Source organism: Eschrichtius robustus, chromosome 10 (assembly GCF_028021215.1).
Source record: "Eschrichtius robustus isolate mEscRob2 chromosome 10, mEscRob2.pri, whole genome shotgun sequence".
In the NCBI taxonomy this organism is placed as follows: Eukaryota; Metazoa; Chordata; class Mammalia; order Artiodactyla; family Eschrichtiidae; genus Eschrichtius; species Eschrichtius robustus.
The window spans coordinates 89,050,744-89,074,484 of NC_090833.1; the positions used below are offsets into that span (position 1 = coordinate 89,050,744).

Here is a 23,741-nt window from a genome sequence, read left to right on the forward strand (position 1 = left end):
ACTTATATGTAGTAAGTGCCTGACATTAAGCCTTTTCTATTGTAATGTAAATGCCTAACATTAAGATTTGATTGCCAAGGCATCAATTTCAAACAAGCATATTGCCAGCTATATGACCCAGGTATTATCTAAAAAACTAGACGAGGAATCAGACCTCCTTCATCCATGAAGTTCCCCTTTTAGAAACCCCTGAGTAACCTAGATAACTGACCACTTGAGTGACCTTGTTTTTCCCTTCCTGTGCCTAAATTCCCAGTCTTAAGTTTCAAATTTGCCAATAAAGAGTGAACCTTGAAACCCCAGGCAACCCACACTTGACCCCAATAAATTCAGAACCCCAGGTCCATTCTCTCGATCTGTGACCATGTTGTGTGGCTCTCAGGTGTGTTGTGTACCCTCCAGGACGTGTGAGTCATAAAGCTTGTTTTTTCAAAGTTCTCTGATAGTTGTTGCTGAGGTGCATCTTGCAATCATAATAAGAACCACAAGGGTTAGTCCCGCTGCAACACTGCATTTGGTCAGGGAAATATCTGTGGGAGCTTGCCACAAGTAGTATGGGCCCAGGTGATTGCCTCAGGCATTCTGAGCCAATAACATCACTACTGATAGGCTAAGACTGACATGAAATGAACCGCTTCTCTCCAGCTGATTTGAAGATTCTCTTTGTCTTTTGCTAGTTTCATTATAATGTGTCTCAGGGTGAGTTTCTTTGAGTTTATCCAACATGGAGTTTGTTCACCTTCTTGAATTTGTAGATTCATGTATTTCAACAAATTTTGGAAAATTTAAGCCATTCTTTCTTAAAATAATATTTCTGCACATTTCTCTCTCTTCTTCTGGGACTACCATATTGTTCCCTTGATGGTGTTCCACAAGTCCCTTAGACTCTATTCACTTTTCTTCATTTTTTTCTTATCTGATCCTCAGAGTTCATGATTTCAATTATCCTATCTTCAGAATAATGGATTCTTTCTTCTGCCTGCTCAAATTTGCTGTTGAATATCTCTAGTGAATTTTTCATTTCAGTTATAGTACTTTACATCTCCATAATTTGTTTGGTTTCTTTCGATAATTTGTTATTATTGATTCACATTTTTTCTTACATAATTTTCCTGATTTCCTCAAGTTGTTTGTCCATGCTTTCCTTTAGATCTTTGAGCATATTTAAAACAGTTGTTTTAAATTCTTTGTTCCTGGGCTTCCTTGAGGATGGTTTCTAGCAATTTATTTAGTTCCTCTGAAGGGGTCATGCTTCCTTGTTTCTCTGTATCACTGTAATTTTTTTTCTTGTTGAAAACTGTTCATTTGACTATTATAATATAGTAACTCTTTCATCAGGGTTTGCTGTTTATTTTTTTATTGTTGAAGACTGTAGTACTCCATTTGTTTTGAGACTTTTCCACTTATTTTTGCACAAACTATTCTTTGCTGTGTTTCATCACTGAAATCTGTTCCCTTAGCTCATGTTTAGCTAATGTTTTAATAGAGATTTCTTGAATGCCAAGAGCTCTCATAGGCTTTGCAAATTGGCTTTGTGCTGGAGCAGTCATTCAACACTTAGTCAAGCTTGCTCTGAGCCTAGAGATCAACTCAAGTGAAAGCTTAAAGTCTTCTTAGAGCTTTCTGAGCATGCATCTTGCCTGGGTATGCAGGTGGCTTTCTAAAGTCCCTTGTATACATGGGCTGCTTTTGAATGTACTAATTTCTCATGTAGTCTCACTCTAGCTTCTCCTCCAGACCTTAAATGGCCTATTATATGTTTCCACCTGTAATCTCTTGCTCCAGGCATCTGTGAATCTTGTAACTATTAATAGCAGTGCCTACCACTTTTCTGCCTGAGTTTCAAGTTATATGAAACATACAAGTATCTTGTATTCCCCCAGGTTAAAACAGATGTACACAATAACTTGTAAATAAGGTCTGCTCTGGGAATAAAGACACAGACCTACTAGAGAATGGACTTGAGGATATGGGGAGTGGGAAGGGTAAGCTGTGACAAAGTGAGAGAGTGGCATGGACATATATACACTACTAAACGTAAAATAGATAGCTAGTGGGAAGCAGCCACATAGCACAGGGAGATCAGCTCGGTGGTTTGTGACCACCTAGAGGGGTGGGATAGGGAGGGTGGGAGGGAGGGAGATGCAAGAGGGAAGAGATATGGGAACATATGTATATGTATAATTGATTCACTTTGTTATAAAGCAGAAACTAACACACCATTGTAAAGCAATTATACTCCAATAAAGATGTTAAAAACAAATAAATAAATAAATAAGGTCTGCTCTGATCCCTGGCTCAAAGGAGGGAACTGGGAACCAGACTGCCACTGCTTCAACGCCAAAACTACCATCATGCCCTGGAGGGGTTAGGGAAGGAATGAGTAAAAATGCTACAAAACTTTTCTATTAGTTTTAAGATGGATTTTTCTTAATCAGATATTGGCTTGGTTGCTATAAAACTTTGTTTTCCACAGCTATGACAAAGTTGGTTCAGAAAGCTTCCTGCATGGTTTTTTTTTTTTTTTTTTTTTCAATATTGCTGTGGGGAAATGAGCTTGGAGCTTCCTGCTCCACAATTTTCCTCATTTAGCTGAACAAATAGATTTTTAAAGGTTTTTTTAATTACTGAATTTTAGTTTGTTCACATTATTTGCAATTTCTAGTTTTACTGAATTGTGAAATTTCTACTCCGAGGAATTTATTGAAGTTTTTTGTTGCTGTAATGTACTTTTATATTTTCTACACATACCATCAGCACTGGTTTACTCTTTATTTCCAGAGGACACAGTTTGAAAGATATATCTAGATATGTATTGCATTCACTTTATAAAATACGCTATGTATGCATTCTAGGCCAGAATTTCTCGTATTTGTCACTATTAACATTTTGGACCAGATAATTCTTGGTTGTGCACGTGTGTGGTGGGGGTGGTGATGGTTGTCCTGTGCATTACAGGATGTTTAGCAGCATCCCCAGCCTCTCCATGAGATAAAAGTAGTATCTTCCCCTTAGTTGTGACAACTAAAAATGTCACTAGACATTGTTAAATGTCCTATGGTGGGTAAAATCATCCTCTGTTGAATACCATTGTTCTAGAGTATGGACTGGCAAACGTTTTTTCGTAAAAGGCAAGATAATAAATATTTTAGGCTTTGCAAGCCATATGGTCCTTGTCACTAGTCAACTACACCTTTGTAGTATGAAGACAGTGCTGACAATACGTAAAAGAACTAGAGTGGCTGAGTTCCAAAAAATTTAATTTAGAAAAAGAAGTGTCAGGTTGCATTTGGCTCAAGGACTGTAGTTTGCCAACCCTTGTTCTAGAACTTCATTTGTTCTCCACTATATCTGGTATAAAACCAGAAAGGTATATTAAGATCTACTATATCTAATATGTTTCTCTTTTACGTTATACCTCTTACAATTGTTGTTTTATGGATCCTGATAACTTATTTCATGCACAGATAATCAAAACATTTATTGTCCTTTTAAAATGGTCTTTAAAAAACATCATTCAAGTGCCCTTTTTCTGATTTCATACTATTTTGCCTAAATTCGAACTTTAGCAGCCAGGTAAATGAACCTTGATTTATTTGTACATTTATTGGCTTATTAAATTTACTGTTTTATATTTCAAACTTTCTACATTATTTTTTAGGTATAACTCTTTGGTACAATCTGATAGCACTTATTTAATAGGTAACTTAACTACGTTAAGTAAGTTGAGTGGCAGATATATTTGTTTTAGTTTATGTTCAGTTATGTTATAAAAAAGTCTTTTTAGTAAATAGTTCTGTTTTCATGGCTCTGTTAATTTTTCTTCTAAAAATTAGGAAGATTGTGTTTTTGCTCTAGTAGGTACTTTTATAAACTTATGTATTTTTTAATCTTCTACTTACTTAGACAGTAACTAGTAATTCCATATTATAGAACCAATGATGAAATCAGTGTTTTTTCTCTCTCCTTAACCATCCTTTAATGCCCAATTTTAGTGCCTTTTCTAATATTTCTTAGTGTTTATCATTTTACAATTAAATAAAAATCCTATAACTTGGTTTGTCAGTTGTAAATGATACACTTGGACTCCCAGCCTTTAAAGATCAGAAAATCAGTATGCTAGTATTGCATTGGTTATGTTATACCTTCATCTTCCACATTGCACTGGATCTATTCTTTGTAAACTACCAAAGACACAGGCCTCTAAAAATTCCCACCTAGGGAATTCCCTGGTGTTCCAGGGTTAGGACTCCACGCTTTCACTGCCAAGGGTGCAGGTTTCATCCCTGGTTGGGGAACTAAGATCTTGCAAGCCATGTGGCATGGCCAATAAATAAATAAAATTAAAATTAAAATTCCTACCTATAACTGATCACTTTGGATTTACTTTTCCCTGGATACCTTCTTCTAGTACTCAGTAACTCACCTGAGTAGCTCCTATTAGACAGTCTTCCTCTAATAACCATGGATCTTCTCCTTCCTCCAACTTGAAGGTCACATCTGGTTTTCTAAAGCAATACTCTGTAAGTGGAAAAGAATTTATAATTTGGATCAGCTACATGGGCTTCAATACTTCTGAATATAAAGGAAGGTACAGCTTCAGGAACTGTACAATGAAGGTGCTCATTTGACCTTTTTGAGGAGGTGACAGAAGGAATGAATCTTCTTAAATCCCTGAATCTTAGGACTAAATAATTAAATTCTAAAAATAGTCCATGTGTGGGGTTTTATACAAGGGACTTCATGGGGACTATCACTTTACCTCCTCATGTCAAACAAGTAGAAAGTCATACAAAATGGAACAATAGGCAGTGCAGGACAGGAATTCTTCAGAAAAAGGAAACAAATTAGGTGAGTCCCATTATTGCCACAGTATAGAAAATTTCTATGCCACAACACAGTAAGGGAAACCAAAGAGAGCCTGACACTCTCCATAAGTTGAGGAGACAGAGTTAGTAATTTAGGAATGCCAAGGCAACTAGAATCTGCAAGACAAAATACTGGAGGGGAAAGAGCTGTAGTAAGGAAGAGCTGTAGAAATCTGCAGAAAGATCTCCTTGAGTCTTTGGCTGAGTAGAGACTTGTGCATGCATGTAAGGAAACTATCTGAGACTGGGGAAAGAATCTCTGGGAAGGAGTAGGATGATAAATCACCAAAGCACAGACAGAGATGGGAAGCTTGTTATCCTACCAGCCAGAGTAGAAATATCTCTTAATTCATGGAGAACTCAGTAGAATAACCTGAAAGATCTGCCTTAGTACAGGAGCAAAGTCAGCCCTAGACTATAAAGTGCTCTGAATCCAAGAGAACAAAGCTTTAAATCTTGAAAGGATAAAACTAATTCCAAATAACTTAACTTTATTCCAGAGAAAGTCCCCAGATATTTTAAAATACCAAGAAATACAGCATCCGACAAATTAAAATCCATAACTAGCAACCAATAAAAAATTATGAAGTATGAAAAGAAGGCACATATGACCCTTAACCAGGAGAAGAGTCAATCAAAAGAAACAACAGGATATGACACATATGATAAAAGTAGCAGTTAAGAACAAGAGAATAAACAGGATTGCATTCTTGAGGCATTCACATGGTAAGGTCTGCTCACCCACTGAGAGGAGGTGGCTGTAGTTCTCCAGTATCACATCTCTGTACAGGATACTCTGAGCAGGGCCCAGGTGTTTCCACTCCTGGGTTAAATCCACAGTCACATCCTTGAATGACACTCATGCCTGTAATAGCACATTTCTGATTAATCTGAAGGGTTTAGAAACAGGTAACATAGAAAATACTTTTGAAAACTCTTGTGATGTTTACTGCTGAGAGTTTAAAGCAAAATATTGTAAAATAATAAATAAAATTATAAATTATTACAGCCTTAATTTTGTCTTATACTTTGGGGGCATCACACAATTAGCACAAATATTATTTTCATGCCCTAATTCATTTGTATGTATTTCTAAAATATGTACTTATACTCTCAGTTAATATACTACCAAGAAAGCTTAGTGCCTTTTTTAAAAAACATTTTATTTATTTATTTTATTTTATTTTTTGGCTGTGCCATGTGTTAGTTGCAGCACGGGGGATCTTCCCTGAAGCATGTGGGATCTTTCATTGTGGCTTGCAGGCTGCTTTCTAGTTGTGGCACGTGGGCTTCTCTCTAGTTGCGGCCTCTGGGTTTTCTCTCTCTAGTTGTGGTGTGCAAGCTCCAGGGCAAGTGGGCTCTGTAGTTTGCAGCACGTGGGCCCTCTAGTTGAGGTGTGTGAGCTCAGTAGTTGTGGTGCACAGGCTTAGTTGCCCCGCGCCATGTGGGATCTTAGTTCCCCAGCCAGGGATTGAATCCATGTCCCTTGCATTGGAAGGCGGATTCTTTACCACTGGACCACCAGAGGAGTCCCAAAGCTTAGTGTCTTTTTAAAGATAAAGTCATTATAAATAGGGTTCCTATAATCATTTCTTATACACCAATGGCTTATACACCTGAGCACTCTCTAGGTTACACACATCCTCTGCCAGAGTCCTCTGCTGGGGTAATGGGGGAATCAATGAATAGATGCATGTAAGCCCTGGAAGGAATACTCAGAACCAGAGCTGTATTTCAGGAGCTCATATTTATACTCAAAAGATTTCCAGCAGAGGTACCATGGCAATCCAATGAACAAAGTACATATTTCCCAACAAATGGTGCTATAATTTTCAAACATATATAAGGGGAATAAAAAGGTAAAATGCTTTTGGCCATATTAGGCAAATATTTCTTAGATAGGACAAAAAAGCATACATCATTGTTATTTACTGAATTGTGTCCCCCAAAATTCATATGTTGAAGCCCTAACCCCCAATGTGACTGTATTTGGAGATAGGGTCTTTAAGGAGGTAATTAAGGTTAAATGAAGTTAAAATAGGTGGGGTCCTAATCTGATAGGACCAATGTCTTTATAAGAAGAGGAAGAGACACTAGAGATCTCTCTCTTTCTGTGTGTGTACAGAGGAAAGGCCATGTGAGAACAGAGCAATAAGGTGGCCTTCTGTGAGCCTGGAAGAGTTGGTTCACCAGGAACCAACACTGATGACATCCTGATCTTGGACTTCCAACCTCCAGAGTTATAAGATAAAATATTTCTGTTGTTTAAGCCACCCAATGTGTGATATTCTGTTATAGCAGCCCACATAGACTAATACATTCATAAAAGAAACTGAAAAAGTTATGAAAAATTGATAAATTTAAAACCTCTGCTCTTTGAAAAATACTGTTAAGAATATGAAAAAAAATAAAACTGAGAAAGAATATCTACAAATCATGTATCTGAGGAAATATTTTTTATAGAACATATGTAAGTCTCCAATCAAATAGGCACCTTCACCAAAGAGTAATGGATAACGAACAAAAACATGCTTATTATTAGGCATTAGAAAAATTCAAATTAAAACTAAAATGAAATACCATTACAAACCTAAAATAATGGCTCAAATAAAAAACCTGATATTGTTAAATGCTGGTGAAGATACAGAGTAACCAGGACCCTGACACATTGCTGATGGGAATGCAAACTAGGACAGCCACTTTGGAAAACAATTTGACATTTTCTTACGACATTAGACATATAATTATTATGAGACCCAGGAAATCCACTCACTCCTTCACATTAACCCAAGAGACTGAAGACATATGCTCACACAAAGAAACCTGTATATGAATATTTATGGCTGGAAATAACCCAAATATGCATCAACTGGTGAATGGGTAAATAAACTGTGGAATAGCCACACAACAGATGACTACTCATCAATAGAAAGGAACAAACTACTGAAACATGGACTGGAGACGGAGTGAATGGCACTGTCTTTGACTCCTGGATCTGTCACAATAATTGGCCCTGGACAATTCACTGACACTCTCAGGTCTAATTTCTTTAAAGTTTTAAATGAGTCAGAGGTAGATGACCATAGAAACGTTTCAGGAACCATCACTGTGGGACTCTGTGAAGTCAGGATAGTGTCACATGTGTGACAGCAGCATCTGTAAAAGGGCAATTTAGGGAGAGTGGAGACAGCATTTCCTCCCTCTGCCTGGTTATCCTTTACTCCCAGACCTCAACCTCACTAGCTCTCCAACAAAGTGGCCTTTCCTGAGCAGCCTGCCCCTGGGCCATCCCAGCTCACCTTGCTCTTTTCAAGACTGGCCCAAACTCCCAACTGTCACACCATGTGGTGGCTTCTGAATGTGGTGGCATTACCAAGTCTGGCTCATTCCTGGCAGAAGGATCAAGAACTACTTCTTGATCTTGTGCAGACCTGCTCCTGGGCTCTTCTGCCTCCACTCTGTAGCTCTGGAGAGATGTCTAGGTCAGGGGGTGCTCTCTTCCAGGTAAGACTCCTTTACCAGAGTCCCCCTGCTTCCTACTTCACAAGAGCTGCTGTGCTCTAAAATGAATTTCCCAGGAGCTGGAATCTAGTCCTAGGCCACAATTTTAAGGCCAGAAAGCTGACTCTCTTGGAATTCATTATAATCTTAGACTGAAAACACAGCCTGAAGTGCATGAGGGGATAGGAGGCTCTGTCTGACTCAAAGGATCTGAGGAAACAACAGAAATCTCAGAGTACATCTGACATATGGTAGGATTCCATCTACATTCACTTACTACTATATCCCTGGAGATTTGGGGACAAGTTACTCTGTTAGGTGCTGTGAAGGCTGCAATGCTGATTTCTGGCAGATGTGATATTTAGACAAAGCCTGAGATTGGAAGTAAAGCACACCTGCTCTTGAATCCAGACTCCCTCATTGCTAGCTTGTGACCTAAGCCATCAGTCCACTAACCTGAGCTTCGGTTATTTTTAATGCAGATGGTTATACAGACTTCACAGAATGGTTGAGGTTTATACATACACCAACCAATAAAAAGAATGAAGTGTCTTCTAAATATAACAGCAGTTGTCACGTACTCAGGGCTTAGTACTCTGCACTAGCCTACCTGATTTACAGGTGATGACTTATGAGTTTTAAAACAATGCCATGAAGCAGTCATTATTAATGTCCTTACTGACAGATGAGAAACTTGCTTCTTATCCAGGTTCCTTCTGTCGCCCCTGCTTAAAGGTGACAGAGCTGGAATTTACCTGGGTCTTTCTGGCTCCAGAGCTCGGGCTCCACCGCAGACCCGCCGCCTGCGCTTTCTGGCACGCTCACCATCCGCATTATGAACAAACAAGCACCACGCTCCCTACCAAGGCCGCCGCGGGGGCTTTTCTCCGGTCCGGCTGCAGGTGGGGCCAGGCAAACGATCCCCGTACACTCCGGCCTGCATCGAGCACTTGCTTCTGATAAGGGCTCAGCCGCATCTGAGTCTAACACGGGGTTGAACCTGGGGGCCCCCGGGACTTTCTGCTCCCGCTCTCTGGGTCACAAGCCCACTCCTCTCCAGAAGTTCCCGTGCGGCGCGGAGTCTCCATCCCCCTAAATCCACTCTACAGGAGGACAATCAAGGACTCAGCACCAACTATCGACCAGGGATGAAAGTGCGGAAACAGGAACGCGCAGCTGGCCCTGCACACGCGCAAATGTAGCCTAGACACTACCCAGAGGGCTGCACGGTGACCCAACCAGATTCAAGACTACATTTCCCATAAGTCTCTGTGCCTTGCCATTTCTTTGCAGCGTTTCTTCTGTATTAGACTGTTGCAAGGTGTGCTATATGTTCCCTTCTGCCCAGGTTCTCTCAGAGACCCCAGGCGTTATGGGTTAATTTGAACTTTACTGCCAAATACTACATCGCATGGTCTTCCATCACACTCCGAAGGGGAAAACAACAGTTGCCAAAGACGCTGGGAACAATTTGGGAAATTTGAATGTGGAATGGCAATTAGGAATTGAGCATAATAATGTCAGCGAATATTAGTTACTCAGTTGTTACATGGAATTATATTGATTGACTGGAAATGTATTGATTTTGTAAAGGCATGCATAATAACACGGTTAGCACTGAAGTCATCTTGTTAGTTCATTTTATAAAATTTGAGCAAAAACTAATTAAAGCAAATACAGCAAAAGGTTAGGTTTCTTAAGTTGATGGAGGGCATAGCTATTTATGGATACTCATTTTACCATTTTCTACTTTTCTGTTGTCTAGGAAAAATTAATAGCTGATCTAAAGGAAAAAGAATTTTATTCAAGCCAACCTGTGGATTACAGACCTGGAAACAGTCTTTCAGAAAACTGAGGACTATTCCACCTGTTAGAAGTCAAAGTCATAGTCATATACATTTTTGAGACAAAGGATGGTACATCAAAATGACACACTTATATTTTACAGAAAGTTCACTAAAGATACATAGTCCAGACCTGCACGTAAAAGGGGAGAAGTAGGTCACTATGACCCCTTACAGGATTAGGAAAGGAAAAATTAATCTTCTAAGAAGTTATGTTACTGGTATCAGAAGGAGAAAAAGAAAACATTGATCTTTATGGTGGAGCAGGCATTCCCGCCTTTGAGGAGGTCTGGTTAATGTATAATGCAGATGCATACAGCACTTTAGGGCTGGCCTAATAGGGGCAAGGAATATGTATGCTTAAAATTTCTTGTCCTGCCTTAAGACATAGCTTTTATTCCATCACTGTTTTTCAAATTTTTAGTAATACAAAGAAAAGGATAGGCATTCTCTTTCCCTCAATGCCCTGTTAAAACTCTAAGTTGCCAAAAGTAGTCAAGATACAAATATCTTTGGGGAATAAGGCAAATAAGACACTTGAACATTAAGCACAACAGTACCATAAAAGAAAGTATCTGTGACCAACAGAATTTATCTCAGGAAAGGGAAAAGAGCAAATTTCAAAAATGCATAATGTACGAAAATACACACAGTGCAAAATAAGAAAATGATTATCAAGAAAAGCACTCATTTCTCAGAGGTGACCCTACTGCAGCCTTAGTGAGCATCCTGTTGTTGTTTTTTTTTAACCAAATTAGGCACATATGAGCATAATATTATAGGAACATCTTTTAACTAAATTACATATATTGAGCACGTATCTGGTCAATATTATTTCACATCAATCATTTTTTCTATGACAATGATTGTTAAAGTTTGGTCTTATTCATACGGTGAAAAAAGGAATACAGCCATCAAGAAGTTAGCGCAATTTAAGTGAACACGGGCATAGAGGTTCAGCAGCTTTCCTGGGAAGCTTTCGTCCCCGCCCACGCCTGGGAACCCCCTTCCCCGGGCAGCTCAGCCTCCTCAGAGTGCGTGCTGTGGGTGTGGACTGGGCTCGGGGCCAGCGGAGGGGGCGGCGGGCACAGTTCAGCGGGCGCTAAAGAGCTCTCCTCGCTGCTCCCCAGGTCCCGCCGCCACCGACGCGGCTCCCTTGGCACGTCCTCCGGCCTAGCTCCACCTCACTTGGGGAATCCTCCGCAGTCCTGCGTCTGGACGCGTCCTCCTGCCTTGCTTGGCTGGATCTGGAGGCGTCTTCCGGCGCAGCTCTGCCAGAGCGGCTCTGGCGGCGCGGGTTTGGGCGCGTCCTCAGCCGCCCAGGACGGGTCTGCTGGCGTGCTCCGATGCCTGAGTCTTGGGGGACAGACGCAGCCGGGATCTAGGCACGTCTCCCGTGAGGTTAGCTCCTGCCACCGCACCCACACCCTCCAGGCCCCGGGCCAGCGTGAAAGGAGTCTGGGTTTACCTCAGCTGGGAAAGGAGTCTTCTACGTTGGTCAGTTCCCAATGGTCATGAATATGACCTCAGGTGGCCTCGGCCTGCAGAGGCTTTTAAGCAGGATTTCGGTTTCAGCCAGAGATTGAAGTCGGGCAGTGGCAGTGAGAGCACTGAATCCTAGTTACCTGACCACCAGGGACCAGTGGCCAGTGACAAGGCCCTGGCCTGTCAGCTGTGCAGAAATGAATTTCCACATAGAGACGGAAAGTAGTGAAACAAGGGAAGTGTTTATTAGGAGGAAAAACAGTACATATATGTGGAGAGACACACGGGCGGCCTCAGATAGAGTCACGCCCTCCCGGTAGTTTGAATCACTTTTATGGGGCATTTCTTCCGGGTTTCCTTTGGCCAATCATCTTGCTTTGCCTGGTTCTGAGTCCGTATATGGTATATCTCAGGGTCCTCCCATGCGGCATCTCTTAGCCAGGATGGGTTCTAGCGAAAAGGCCTATGGGTAGGTTGGCATCACTTACTGTGGGGTGGCGCCCCCTCCCTTTTTGACCTCCAAGGAGCCTTTCTGCGCTGTGTGTAGTCAGGGAGGTCTCCTTGACTTTGAGAATGAGGAATATGTGGTCTTTTATCTCTTATCTGCGCAGATCCCAGCCTCCATCCATCATCCCAGCCTCCTCCATAATCCTCCATTGTGGAGTTTCTGTCCACAGGGGATAAACTGTTCAGCTTGGGGCCCATCTGTCTCCTGCTTCAGGTGTGTCCCCTTAATTAGACTGAATTTTCCATCTTTGCAAAAATGAACCCTACTCTGTCATGTGGACTCTTTGGGAAGGACAAAAAAACGTATTATCCATAAAAAATGCAATTGGTTTATTAATAATCAAATACCCTTTTTTGTTAAGTGCAGCTTTCTAGATAAATATCCTTGAACTCATACTGTGAAAGCTAAGTGTGACAGTATAGTAGATGGTCAACCCAACTACATTTATTAGTGTGGCAATAAGCTTTGCAACGTGATATTTTATCACCCTTACATTATGTGCTGAGCAAGGCTATTAAATAAGCCTTGTTATTTTTTAAACACTTGAGTTGTTCCTGTTTATTTTTTAATGTAAGTATATTTAAATGTTTATTTTTAAATTATAAATACATGCTGGATAATGGAATTTACCTCTACCCTCCATCCCATCTTCCATATAAAACCAGTATTAACTGATGCTGAATTCTAGACTTTATGTTACAGCTAACTGCATTTTTCAAAAAGCATGGTTACTACTTATTTACAACTTGTTTTTGTACAAGTTGTCTCCTGATCCAGTTGTCTGGTCAGGCTAAATCATTCTTTTCCTTAGCTGCATTGTAGGGGTATATCATGTTTATTTAATCTATCTTTTTGTTATTGATGTTCAGTTTGTTTCCAATTTTCACTTTTATAAATAATATATAGCAAACATCATTGCCCATACATCTTTTGCATATATGTGTGATTATTTCTTTGGCACAAAAGCCAAAATGATAGACTTGCTCAGTTAAAATGTGTGCAAGTGGGAATTCCCTGGCGGGCCAGTGGTTAAGACTCTGTGCTTTCACTGCCAAGGGCCGGTTTCCATCCCTGGTCCAGGAACCAAGATCCTGAAAGCCACGTGGCAAAAAAAAAAAAAAGTGTACATGTTAAACATTTTATAGATGCTAACAAATAGTCCTGAGAAAGGCTGTATCAGTTTATGTTGTTTCCTCGCATCAATTCCAACACCAGATAGCATGCATTTTTGATAAGTAATTATTAGTGATGCTTAAGGAATTGCTATTCGTGTTCTAATGGAGAGAAAGTGGACCATACATATATTCGTTCAACAAACATTTATTGAAAGCCTGCTGTGTGACACATCATTCTAGGTGTTGGGATTTTAACAAACAATATAAGAGATAAAAGTCCCTACTCTTGTGGAGTTTATGATCAGGGTTGCTGTGGTCAATTGTTAAGAAACAACAGGACACTGAAGGAGATCTAATAAAATAAGGGCCCAGTTGGTGAGACACACCCTGTGACTAGTGACTGTAGGGAGACATTATCACCAAAAGGCGTGCAGGGAGTATAACTACAACTTGGCAGGAAAGACTGCCCCAAGAGGAGCTATGGTCTTAAGAAGAGGAACATTAGAATGGCTTAGTATAGAAGGCCAAAGGAATAAATACCCAAACTTCACTTGTTTTTCACCCTCTCATGTCCTGTCCGGTAGTGACTATTTACATCCTACCACTCTGTTTGGTTCCTAGAAGTGCATCCACATAGTCTCCTCCAGGTCTCCTTGTTAATTTTCCAGTTATATTCTTTACCAGCCCCGGATTACCAGTGAGCTCATTGAGCCATTCATATTGAATTATTATGATTCTAAACATATCTCCTTCCACACAAAGTGGACAATCAGATATACCTCCCCAAACTCTGCCCACTAGGGAGGATTTCTCTTCACTACAGCCTTTCAGGGCCACCATCCCTTGCAGACACATCTGTCACCCAAGGAGAGTACTCTTTCCTCCTCTGTTAAATGTTTATAGTGGACTCCCCATGGGACTCCAAGGAGCATTGAAGGTCATGTGGTGAGTCAATAGGAGTAAGTGTTGCAGGAAAGGGGACCCCTTCCAGGGCCCAAGAGTGGGCTCTTGTCTAACACTCAGAAATGAATTGTCCGAGGAGACACGTGTACTGACAAAGCAGAAGACTTTATTGGGAAGGGGTGCCCGGGCAGAGAGCAGCAGGGTAAGGGAACCCAGAAGAACTTCTCTGCCACGTGGCTCACAGTCTCAGGTTTTATGGTAATGTGATTAGTTTCCGGGTTGTCTCTGGCCAATCATCTTTCTTGGCCCATATTCGGTCTGACTCATGGTCCTTCCTGGTGGCCCATGCATCTCAGCCAAGATGGATTCCAGTGAGAAGGATTCTGGGAGGTTGGTAGGACATGGACTGGCGTCTACCCCCTCTTTTAGGCCCCTCCTGAATTCTCCCAGTTAGTTTTTGTGACAGCACTGTGTTCCTTATCGGGATCTCTTATTGCGAGATATCTCATGCAAGTGGTTATCATTATACCTGGCCAAATATGCAGGCGGTTTTGGTCAACAGTTCCCTAATGTAAGTACCATGTGACTGTGAACCACTTGATTATACAGTTTGCTTATACCTTCTGGTCCTGTTTTAGTCTGGTCTTATATTTACCATCCCATTTAACAAAGGAATAGCTTTACACATATCCAATATTTTGATTCAGTGAAGTAGATTATACAAGTTGATGATAGATATTTTGGGTCACATAGTCACTTGGTATCCCATGTTCAGTCTCCATCAGGACCCAATGGCAAATCAGAAGCTGCTTTTCAAATGGAGGATGATTATCATGAGGTAAAGGCATAACTTACTCCAAAACCCCAGGAACCTGAGCTGTATTGAGGCTTCTAATCTATGAACATGGCATGTGTCTCCATTTGTCTTTGACTTTTTAGTCAGCATTTTGTATTTTTTGCATACAGATCCTGCACGTTTTGTCAAATTCTTTTTAATTTTTTGGAACAATTGTAAATAATAATATGTTTTTTATTTCAGTTTCCAATGTTCATTGCTAATGTATAGAAATATAACTGATATTTGTGTGTTGATCTTGTATTCCATGATCTTGCTATACTCTATAGTTTTAGGAATGTTTTGGTAAATTCCTTGAATTTTCTATGTAGACAATCATGCAATCAGCAAATAAGGGTAGATTTATTTTTTCCTTTCCAATTTGTATGACTTGCCTTGCTTTTTCTTTTCTCAAATTATTGAAATAGCCAGGGCTTCCAGTACTATGTAAGTTGTTTTGGGGAAAGTGAGCACCCTTGCCGTGGTAGTAATTTTAAGGGAAAAGCATTAGGACTTTAATCATTAAGTGTAATGTTAGCTTCAGTAATTTTGTAGTTCTTTATCAGATTGAGGAAGTTCCCTTTTATTTCTAGTTTGCTGAGAGTTGTTGTTGAGTAAATGTTGGCTTTGTTCCAATGCTTTTTCTGTACCAACTGATTGGATCATGTGGTTTTTCTTCTTTACCCTGTCAAAATTGCAGATTACACTGGTAAATTTTCATATATTGAACCAGACTTGCATTTGTCGACTAAACCATACCTGGTTGTAGTGTATCTTTCTTTTTATATACTTATGGATATGATTTACTTATATTTTGTTGAGAACTTGTGTGTCTATGTTCATAAGGGAAATTGATATAGTTTTCTTTTTTCGTACTGTCTTTGACTTTGATACTGGCCTTATAAAATGAGGTGGGAAGTGTTCCCTCCACTTTTGTTTTCTGGAAGAGTTTGTGTAGAATTGGTGTTATATCACCCCCAGCTTCATTGAGGTTTAATTGACAAATAAAAATCATTTATATTTAAGGTGTATAACTTGGTACTTTGTTATACATATATATTGTGATCACCACAAAGAAGCTAATTTACATATCCACTACCTCACATAGTTACCATTTTCTTTTTCTTTTTTTTATTGTGATAACACTTACAATTTAATCTCATAGCAAATTTCAAATATTGTTAATTATAGTCACATTGCCCACCATACATTAGATTTCCAGAACTTATCTTGCATAACTGAAACTTTGTACCCTGTCACCAGCATCTCCCCATTTCCTCCTCCTCCCAGCCCTGGGTTATCACAATTCTACTGTCTGCTTCTATGAGTTTGACTAGATTCCACACATTATTTCATCTTTAAATGTTTGGTAGACTCACCAGTGAAGACAACTGATCTGGAAATTTCCTTTTTTGCAGATGTGTGTGTGTGTGTGTGTGTGTGTGTGTGTGTTTCTGCTCGTTCAATCTATTTAATATAAGATTACTTAAATGATCGATTTCATCTTGGGTGAGTTTTGTGTTTGTAGTTTTCAAGGAATTGGACCATTTTGTCTAATTTGTTGAATTTCTATGTATAGACTTGTTCATATTATTCTCTTATTATCCTTTTTAATATCTGTGGGTTCTGTAGGAATTCTCTTTCATCCCTGATGTTGGTAATTTGTATCTTCCTTTTGTCATTGTCAGTCTTGCTAGAAGTTTATCAATTTCACTTATATTTTCAAAAAACCCAAAGTTTTGGCTTTGATTTTCTCTTTTGTTTTCATGTTTTCAATTGTACTAATCCTTGTTCTTATCTTTATCATTCCCCTTCTTCTAGCTTTCTGTTTATTTTCCCTTCTTTTTCTATTTTTTTGTGGTAGAAACTTAGATTGTTGATTTGACATTTTTTTTCTAATATAAAACTTTAGTACTCTAAATTTCCTGATAAACACTGCTTTACCTACATCCAATAGATGTTATGCTATATTTTTACTTTCACTTATGTATTTTTTTTCATGAAGCTTCCTTTTGACCACTGGAATGTTGAGAATAGTGTTGTTTAATTTCCAAGGTCAGGAGATTTTCCTATTACTTTTCTGTTATTGCTTTCAAGTTTGATTCCCCCATGGTCAGAGAATATATTTTGTATGACTTTAATTCTTTTAATATTTTACATATTTGTTTTATTTCCCAGGACATAGCCTATCTTTGTGTTCCAGGTGCACTTGAAATGATGTATTCTGCTGTTATTCAATAAATTTCAATTAGATCCTGTTTTTTGGGGGTTTTTTTTGCCATGCTACATGGCTTGCGGGATCTTAGTTCCCCGACCAGGGATCGAACCTGGGTCCATGGTAGTGAGAGCACTGAGTGCTAACCACCGGACCACCAGGGAATTCCCTAGATCCTGTTGATTGATGGTGTTCTTCAATTCTTTTATATCTTTGCTGACTTTCTGTTCGTTGCTTCTATCAATCACTGAGGTGTTAAAATCCCCACCTATAATTATAGTCTATTGTCTATTTCTCCTTTCAGTTCTGTCAGATTTTGCTGCCTGTACTGTATTTTGAATCTCTGTTGTTCAATGCATATATAATTAGAATTATTATCTCTTCTTCATGAAGTGACTATTTTATTTTATAATTATGTAATGTTCTTTTTGTCCCTGGTAATTTTTTTTTTTTGTTCTGAAATCTACTTTGTCTGATATTAATATGGTTATTCCAGTTTTCTTGGCTTAGAGTTTGCATGTTATATCTCTTTGGTACTTTTACTTTTAGCATACCTACATCATTACATTTCAAGTGAGTTTTCTGTATGTAGCATATAGTTTGGTCTTTTTTTGTTTTGTCTTTGTTTTTTGTAATCCATTCTTCCAATCTCTGAAACATATCACTTTCTACTGGTATCAATGTCTTACTACTTCAAAGATTATGTAGAAACTTTATGAGCTTTCTGGTCCCTTAAACTACCCTCTTTGTAATACAGTTGTCTTAAATATTACTTCTACTTACATTGAGAATCACATTAGACAATGTTATCATTTTTGCTTTGACCCACTAAAAACTGAAAAACTCAGGAGACAGAAAGAATAGTATATTGTATTAACTATATATTTACTCTTCCTATTGGTTTTCCTCCATTTTGGATGTTCTAAGATTTCTTTTGCTATTATTTCCTTTCTGTCTGAAGAACTTCCTTTAGCCATTCTTTTTTTTTTTTTTAACATCTTTATTGGAGTATAATTGCTTTACAATGGTGTGTTAGTTTCTGCTTTATAACAAAGTGAATCAGTTATACATATACATATGTTCCCGTATCTCTTCCCTCTTGCATCTCCCTCCCTCCCACCCTCCCTATCCCACCTCTCTAGGTGGTCACAAAGCACAGAGCTGATCTCCCTGTGCTATGTGGTTGCTTCCCACTGGCTATCTATTTTACGTTTGGTAGTGTATATATCTCCATGCCACTCTCTCACTTTGTCACATCTTACCCTTCCCCCTCCCCATATCCTCAAGTCCATTCTCTAGTAGGTCTGTGCCTTTATTCCCGTCTTGCCACTAGGTTCTTCATGACCTTTTTTTTTTTTTTCCTTAGATTACATATATATGGGTTAGGATACTGTATTTGTTTTTCTCTTTCTGACTTACTTCACTCTGCATGACAGACTCTAACTCCATCCACCTCACTACAAATACCTCCATTTCGTTTCTTTTTATGGCTGAGTAATATTCCATTGTATATATGTGCCACATCTTCTTTATCCATCCATCCGATGATGGACACTTAGGTTGCTTCCATGTCCTGGCTATTGTAAATAGAGCTGCAATGAACATTTTGGTACATGACTCTTTTTGAATTATGGTTTTCTCAAGGTATATGCCCAGTAGTGGGATTGCTGGGTCGTATGGTAGTTCTATTTTTAGTTTTTTAAGGAACCTCCATACTGTTCTCCATAGTGGCTGTATCAATTTACATTCCCACCAACAGTGCAAGAGGGTTCCCTTTCCTCCACACCCTCTCCAGCATTTATTGTTTCTAGATTTTTTGATGATGGCCATTCTGACTGGTGTGAGATGATATCTCATTGTAGTTTTGATTTGCATTTCTCTAATGATTAATGATGTTGAGCATTCTGTCACGTGTTTGTTGGCAATCTGTATATCTTCTTTGGAGAAATGTCTATTTAGGTCTTCTGCCCATTTTTGGATTGGGTTGTTCGTGTTTTTGTTATTGAGCTGAAGGAGCTGCTTGTAAATTTTGGAGATTAATCCTTTCTCAGTCGCTTCATTTGCAAATATTTTCTCCCATTCTGAGTGTTGTCTTTTGGACTTCTTTATGGTTTCCTTTGCTATGCAAAAGCTTTGAAGTTTCATTAGGTCCCATTTGTTTATTTGTGTTTTTATTTCCATTTCTCTAGGAGCTGGGTCAAAAAGGATCTTGCTGTGATTTATGTCATAGAGTGTTCTGCCTATGTTTTCCTCTAAGAGTTTGATAGTGTCTGGCCTTACACTTAGGTCTTTAATCCATTTTGAGTTTATTTTTGTGTATGGTGTTAGGGAGTGTTCTAATTTCATACTTTTACATGTACCTGTCCAGTTTTCCCAGCACCACATATTGAAGAGGCTGTCTTTTCTCCACTGTATATGCTTGCCTCCTTTATCAAAGATAAGTTGACCATATGTGTGTGGGCTTATCTCTGGGCTTTCTATCCTGTTCCATTGATCTATGTTTCTGTTTTTGTGCCAGTACCATACTGCCTTGATTACTGTAGCTTTGTAGTATAGTCTGAAGACAGGGAGCCTGATTCCTCAAGCTCCATTTTTCTTTCTCAGGATTGTTTTGGCTATTCGGGGTCTTTTGTCTTGCCATACAAATTGTGAATTTTTTTGTTCTAGTTCTGTGAAAAATGCCAGTGGTAATTTGATAGGGATTGCATTGAATCTGTAGATTGCTTTGGGTAGTAGAGTGATTTTCACAATGTTGATTCTTCCAGTGCAAGAACATGGTATATCTCTCCATCTATTTGTATCATCTTTAATTTCTTTCATCAGTGTCTTATAATTTTCTGCATACAGGTCTTTTGTCTCCTTAGGTAGGTTTATTCCTAGATATTTTATTCTTTTTGTTGCAATGGTAAATGGGAGTGTTTTCTTAATTTCACTTTCAGATTTTTCATCATTAGAGTATAGCAATGGAAGAGATTTCTGTGCATTAATTTTGTATCCTGCTATTTTACCAAATTCATTGATTAGCTCTAGTAGTTTTCTGGTAGCATCTTTAGGATTCTCTATGTATAGTATCATGTCATCTGCAAACAGTGACAGCTTTACTTCTTCTTTTCCGATTTGGATTCCTTTTATTTCTTTTTCTTCTCTGATTGCTGTGGCTAACACTTCCAAAACTATGTTAAATAATAGTAGTGAGAGTGGGCAACCTTGTCTTGTTCCTGATCTTAGTGGAAATGGTTTCAGTTTTTCACCATTGAGGACAATGTTGGCTGTGGGTTTGTCATATATGGCCTTTATTATGTTGAGGAAAGTTCCCTCTATGCCTACTTTCTGCAGGGCTTTTATCATAAATGGGTGTTGAATTTTGTCGAAAGCTTTCTCTGCATCTATTGAGATGATCATATGGTTTTTCTCCTTCAATTTGTTAATATGGTGTTTCACGTTGATTGATTTGCGTATATTGAAGAATCCTTGCATTCCTGGAATAAACCCCACTTGATCATGGTGTACGATCCTTTTAATGTGCTGTTGGATTCTGTTTGCTAGTATTTTGTTGAGAATTTTTGCATCTATGTTCATCAGTGATATTGGCCTGTAGTTTTCTTTCTTTGTGACATCTTTGTCTGGTTTTGGTATCAGGGTGATGGCGGCCTCGTAGAATGAGTTGGGGAGTGTTCCTCCCTCTGCTATATTGTGGAAGAGTTTGAGAAGGATAAGTGTTAGCTCTTCTCTAAATGTTTGATAGAATTCGCCTGTGAAGCCATCTGGTCCTGGGCTTTTGTTTGTTGGAAAATTTTTAATCACAGTTTCACTTTCATTACTTGTGATTGGTCTGTTCATATTTTCTATTTCTTCCTGGTTCAGTCTCAGCAGGTTGTGCATTTCTACGAATTTGTCCATTTCTTCCAGGTTGTCCATTTTATTGAAATAGAGTTGCTTGTAGTAATCGCTCATGATCGTTTGTATTTCTGCAGTGTCAGTTGTTATTTCTCCTTTTTCATTTCTAATTCTATTGATTTCAGTCTTCTCCCTTTTTTTCTTGATGAGTCTGCCTAATGGTTGATCAATTTTGTTTATTTTCTCAAAGAACCAGCTTTTAGTTTTACTGATCTTTGCTATTATTTCCTTCATTTCTTTTTCATTTATTTCTGACCTCATCTTTATGATTTCTTTCCTTCTGCTAGCTTTGGGGTTTTTTTGCTCTTCTTTCTCTAATTGCTTTAGGTGCAAAGTTAGGTTGTTTATTTGAGATGTTTCCGGTTTCCTGAGGTAGGCTTGTATTGCTATAAATTTCCCTCTCAGAACTGCTTTTGGTGCATCCCATAGATTTGGGTCATCGTGTCTCCTTTGTCATTTGTTTCTAGGTATTTTTTGATTTCCCCTTTGATTTCTTCAGTGATCACTTCGTTATTACATAGTGTATTGTTTAGCCTCCATGTGTTTGTATTTTTTTACAGCTCTTTCCCTGTAATTGATACTTAGTCTCATAGCATTGTGGTCGGAAAAGATACTTGACATGATTTCAATTTTCTTAAATTTACCAAGGCTTGATTTGTGACCCAAGATATGATCTATCCTGGAGAATGTTCCATGAGCACTTGAGAAAAATGTGTATTCTGTTGTTTTGGGGTGGAATGTCCTATAAATATCAATTAAGTCCATCTTGTTTAATGTATCATTTAAAGCTTGTGTTTCCTTATTTATTTTCATTTTGGATGAACTGTCCATTGGTGAAAGTGAGCTGTCAAAGTCCCCTACTATGATTGTGTTACTGTGGATTTCCCCTTTTATGGCTGTTAGTATTTGCCTTGTATACTGAGGTGCTCCTATGTTGGGGGCATAAATGTTTCCAGTTGTTATATCTTCTTCTTGGATCGATCCCTTGATCATTATATAGTGTCCTTCTTTGTCTGTTGTAATAGTCTTTATTTTAAAGTCTATTTTGTCTGATATGAGAATTGCTACTCCACCTTTCTTTTGATTTCCATTTGCATGGAATATCTTTTTCCATCCCCTCACTTTCAGTCTGTTTGTGTCCCTAGGTCTGAAGTGGGTCTCTTGTAGACAGCATATATATGAGTCTTGTTTTTGTATCCATTCAGCCAGTCTGTGTCTTTTGGTGGGAGCATTTACTCCATTTACATTTAAGGTAATTATCGATATGTATGTTCCTATTCCCATTTTCTTAATGTTTTGTGTTTGTTATTGTAGGTGTTTACCTTCTCTTGTGTTTCTTGCCTAGAGAAGTTCCTTTAACATTTGTTGTAAAGCTGGTTTGGTGGTGCTGAACTCTCTCAGCTTTTGCTTGTCTGTAAAACTTTTAATTTCTCCATCAAATCTGAATGAGATCCTTGCTGGGTAGAGTAACCTTGGTTGTAGGTTTTTCTCCTTCCTCACTTTAAATATGTCCTGCCACTCCCTTCTGGCTTGCAGAGTTTCTGCTGAAAGATCAGCTGTTAACCTTATGGAGGTTCCCTTGTGTGTTATTTGTTGTTTTCCCTTGCTGCTTTTAATATGTTTTCTTTATATTTAATTTTTGATAGTTTGATTAATATGTGCCTTGGCATGTTTCTCCTTGGATTTATCCTGTATGGGACTCTCTGTGCTTCCAGGACTTGATTAACTATTTCCTTTCCCATTTTAGGGAAGTTTTCAACTATAATCTCTTCAAATATTTTCTCAGTCCCTTTCTTTTTCTCGTCTTCTTCTGGGACCCCTATAATTCGAATGTTGGTGCATTTAATGTTGTCCCAGAGGTCTCTGAGACTGTCCTCAGTTCTTTTCATTCTTTTTTCTTTATTCTGCTCTGCAGTAGTTATTTCCACTATTTTATCTTCCAGGTCACTTATCCGTTCTTCTGCCTCAGTTATTCTGCTATTGATCCCTTCTAGAGTATTTTTAATTTCATTTATTCTGTTGTTCATCATTGCTTGGTTCCTCGTTAGTTCTTCTATCCTTGTTAAATGTTTCTTGCATTTTGTCTATTCTATTTCCAAGATCTTGGATCATCCTTACTATAATTATTCTGAATTCTTTTTCAGGTAGACTGCCTATTTCCTCCTCATTTGTTAGGTCTGGTGTGTTTTTACCTTGCTTCTTCATCTGCTGTGTGTTTTTCTATCTTCTCATTTTGCTTATCTAACTGTGTTTTGGGTCTCCTTTTCACAGGCTGCAGGTTCATAGTTCCCGTTTTTTTTGGTATCTGTCCCCAGTGGCTAAGGTTGGTTCAGTGGGTTGTGTAGGCCTCCTGGTGGAGGGGACTAGTGCCTGTGTTCTGGTGGATGAGGCTGCATCTTGTCTTTCTGGTGGGCACATCCACTTCTGGTGGTGTGTTTTGGGGTGTCTGTGGCCTTATTATGATTTTAGGCAGCCTCTCTGCTAATGGATGGGGCTGTGTTCCTGTCTTGCTAGCTGTTTGGCATAGGGTGTCCAGCACTGTAGCTTGCTGGTCGTTGAGTGAAGCTGGG

The 23,741-nt window shown here is 38.8% G+C and overlaps 1 long non-coding RNA gene across 1 annotated transcript in view; it reads right to left on the minus strand.

The window, feature by feature from the left end:
- Positions 1-9,512, minus strand: part of LOC137770089 (uncharacterized) — a 34,938-nt gene extending 25,426 nt beyond the window's left edge. Inside the window, exons 1-3 of the long non-coding RNA XR_011075123.1 lie at positions 9,125-9,512; positions 5,610-5,733; positions 4,427-4,521 (exon numbers count right to left, since the gene is read on the minus strand). This is a non-coding gene — a long non-coding RNA (uncharacterized lncRNA). The remainder of the gene's footprint in view (positions 1-4,426; positions 4,522-5,609; positions 5,734-9,124) is intronic.
- Between the last annotated feature and the right edge of the window lie 14,229 nt (positions 9,513-23,741).